Source organism: Mandrillus leucophaeus, unplaced genomic scaffold (genome assembly GCF_000951045.1).
Source record: "Mandrillus leucophaeus isolate KB7577 unplaced genomic scaffold, Mleu.le_1.0 Scaffold431, whole genome shotgun sequence".
Taxonomy (NCBI): Eukaryota; Metazoa; Chordata; class Mammalia; order Primates; family Cercopithecidae; genus Mandrillus; species Mandrillus leucophaeus.
Genome location: NW_012104599.1, coordinates 1,207,283 through 1,211,282, shown reverse-complemented (window position 1 = coordinate 1,211,282; position 4,000 = coordinate 1,207,283).

The window sequence follows — 4,000 nt, the reverse complement described above, 5'->3', positions numbered from 1 at the left end:
TTCTCTTGCCTCAGCCTCCTGAGTAGCTGGGACTACAGGCATGTGCCACCATGCCCAGCTAAATTTTTTTTTTTTTTTTTTTTTTGTAGAGGCAGAGTGTTGCTTTGTTGCCCAGGCTGGTCTCAAACTCCTGGACTCAAGCAATCCTCCTGCCTCAGCCTCCCAAAGTATTGAGACTACAGGCATGAGCCACTGTGCTTGGCCTCCTTTTTTTCTGATATAAATAATCTGTTTTTTAAAATTGCTGTTTTTGCAGGCCAGAGATTTTTTAATGTTTTTTTTCATTTTCTGAGTAAACATATGTCTCAGTGTACTAAGTTTTTAAATTCACAGTGGCTTTCTGGACTAACAGTAACAACATTCAGTCACAATATTCATGTTTATAAATGGAAACATTTACCTTTGGAACAGTCTTTAACCAGTAACTGAACTTCTTGTTCAATGTTGGTTAAACAGCAAGATGGGATATTCTGACCAAAAAGCAAAAAACCAATTTTAATTAAAAATACTTTTAAAGTGTATGTAGTCAATTTTCTATTGTCTTGACACAAAAGATCTATTCCTCTAGTTTAGGTAACTGAGTTTTAAGAATATCGCAGCTGGGCACAGTGACTCACGCCTATAATCCCAGCACTCTGGGAGGCCGAGGCAGGCAGATCATGAGGTCAGGAGTTTGAGACTAGCCTGGCCAACATGGTGAAACACCATCTCTACTAAAAATACAAAAATTCACCGGGCGTAGTGGCAGATGCCCGTAATCCCAGCTACTCGAGAGACTGAGGCAGGATAACTGCTTAAACCCGGGAAGCAGAGGTTGCAGATAGCCACGATCGCGTCACTGCACTCCAGCCTGGGTGACAGAGCAAGGCTCTGTCTCGGGGGAAAAAAAAAAAAAAATCTCAAACCACTATAGTGGTTAACTATATTTCTAGTTACTATAAAGAAACTAGAAATGTAATGGATTTGAAATCCAATAAACTATCACCATGTCAAATCAAATACACAACAGGCAGCTCTTTTGTACAAGGAATATTCTGGGCTTTTAACTCTCACAACCCCCAAGAGTTAGGTATTATTATTTTGTATTTTATAGTGGAGGAAACTGAGGCTGAGAAAAGTTAAAGAGTTTGCTCAAAGACAAATAACTACTAGCAAGTTAGGACTCGAACTCAAGTTTTCCCAAAAGGAACTTTTGTTGAGAAGATAAACAAAAATACGAATATAAGTTACCACAAATAAAAATTACCACAAACTTAGTTAAAAATAATATTATAAGAAATGCCATTATCTTAGAATGCACTTCTGTGATTACTGGTAAAACTTATCATTCAGATATGAGCTACAAAAGTTAGAAAAAAGGAGAACTTGCTGACCTGGGGCAGAAGATTCAGCCGGTGACAAATTCCAGCTCCACCATACACTGGCTGTGTGGCTTGAGGGAAACATAGTCTCCTCATCTGCAAAATGAAGATAACATCAACCTTCCAGCATTACTGTGAGGGTTAGATGAAGTACCAAGTAAAGCTCCAAGTAGAGGGCCTAGCACACATAGTAAATACTGCATACTGACTCCTTCTTTCTTAGGAAAGGCTTTCCATGGGTCTAAGACCTTGAACAATAGATTGAGTTGGGATATTAAAAGAGAATGGGGAAGCTCATTTCAGGAAGAAAAAAGAAGCACAAGACAGAGATACAGCAGGAAAAATTGTGTTTAAAATAGTTTACCTGATGCAGAACATTTAAATTTAATAGTATATAATAAGCCTGGAAAGCAGTTTGGGCCAAATTACATCAGGCCTCAGTCAAAGAATTTAGACTTTATGTTATAAGTAGCAGGGAATGATGGAGAGCTTGGTTCCTTTGTTTACATTATGCTTTATTGACCTAATGTTTTATTATAAAGCAATACATGTTCCTTGTAGAAAGTCTGTAAATTGGCCAGGCGCAGTGGCTCATGCCTGTAATCCCAGCGCTTTAGGAGGCTGAGGTGGGCGGATCACGAGGTCAGGAGATCAAGACCATCCTGGCTAACATAGTGAAAACCTGTGTCTACTAAAAATACAAAAAATAAGCCAGGCGTGGTGGCGGGCGCCTGTAGTCCCAGCTACTCTGGAGGCTGAGGCAGGAGAATGGGAGGCGGAGCTTGCAGTGAGCTGAGATGGCGCCACTGCACTCCAGCCTGGGCGACAGAGCGAGACTCTGTGTCAAAAAAAAATAAATAAACAAAAATAAAAATAAATAAATAAATAAATAAAAATTTAGCTGGGAGTGGTGGCGCAGGCCAAGATTGTGCCACTGCACTCCAGCCTGGGCAACAGAGCAAGAGACTCTGTTTCAAAAAAAAAAAAAAAAGAAAGGAAAAGTCTGTAAATTACAGAGAAGTAGAGATGTGTAAAGAAAAATATACAAAACACTTTATTCAACAGTTACCTTGAGAGAGAAATTTTTTTATTGTTTTATCCTTTGGTAGAATTTTTTTTCTTTTTTCAGTAGCTTTACTGAGGCATAATTGACAGATAGAAGGTATACGATACGAATTCTAATTCAAGGTATACTATACGAACATTTGATATACATATACATTGTGAAATGATTACCACAATCAAATTAATTAACACATCCTTCCCCACCCATAGCTGCTATTTTCCTTTGGTACTATTTTGATTGAGTTGTTTTTTTTCCCACATACACTTGTTATTTTAAGACTAATAATAAAATGTATAAGTACATGGAAAACATTAGACACATTTACATAACTATTCTTTTTATGAGAAGATTTGCCTCTTAAAAAAGGATTTGCATATTTCAGATGGTCAGATGGCCAGTGAGAGTTCCCCAAGGCTAGAACCACACATTTTATAAGGTACAATGGTTGCTAATCTTTATATGCATCTTGTCCTATCATTTCAACATATAGTTGTAACACATTTTTCTTTTGCTTTTAATATAGCTAAGTTATTTAATTTCTTTAAAAAATATTGCTACCATAACACTCTCCAGAGATTACCTCTGGGGACATTTGGGTGTATCTTTTCCAGTTTAAAGGTTTGAACTTGAAGATAGATGGAATAAAAGTGGGACTTTAGGTGGCTTACTCTGAGCAAAGCAAATTAGAAAGATGCAAGGAAGATTATAGAACAAGGAAGACCATACTGGGCTGTGGTAGCAATTCAGGCGTAGGTCAAAAACGGGCAAGACTGGTACAGTCACAATGGACATGGAAAGAAAGCAACAAACACAAGAAACAATACAGAGGGAGAACTGACAGGACTTGGCGACTCACAAGCTATGGAAGGTGAAGGAGATGAGTAATGAAAGATGATGCTATGGTGTCGCCTTTGGCAATTTACATAAACTTCAATTTCCTCATCTATAAAATGGGGTTAATAATTGTACCTTTCTCATAGGGTTGTTGGGAGGATTAAATGGATGACATCTAAAATGCTTAGCACAAGAACAGGAATGCATTCTTAACCAATAGTAGCTGTCATAGTTTTTATAGATGTTGAATCTACCGTGGCTGGGTTTAAGAATAATGAAATTCTTAAAAGAAACAGGAAAGTCAGGAGAAAGGTCTGATTGAGGTAGAGAGGTAGAGTGGAGCTATATTTTAGACATGTCAAAGTTAGGCTTATGGTGGACAGTCGATTGAAAATGTTCAGCAAGAAGCCACCACTGGCAGTGATGTTTGACAGTGGATACATTTTAGGAAGACTTCATGTCCATGAGAAGCAGACACCTGGAGGGTGGATACCACTGCACCATGTCCACATGTCTGCCCATAACCTCCACTTAACGAGCAGAAATTACCTGATCTAACAAGCAATCTCTACATATCGTTGACTTCCTGGCTGAGTGGCTCTGTCCAGGTAGGACAGACACCCAAGTAATGAAGCACTTAGGTTCTGGAACCAGACAGATCTGTTTGAATCCCAACTCTCCCACTTACTGTTGTCTAATTGCAGGAAAAATAATTTTCTTAACTTCACATTTTCTTGTT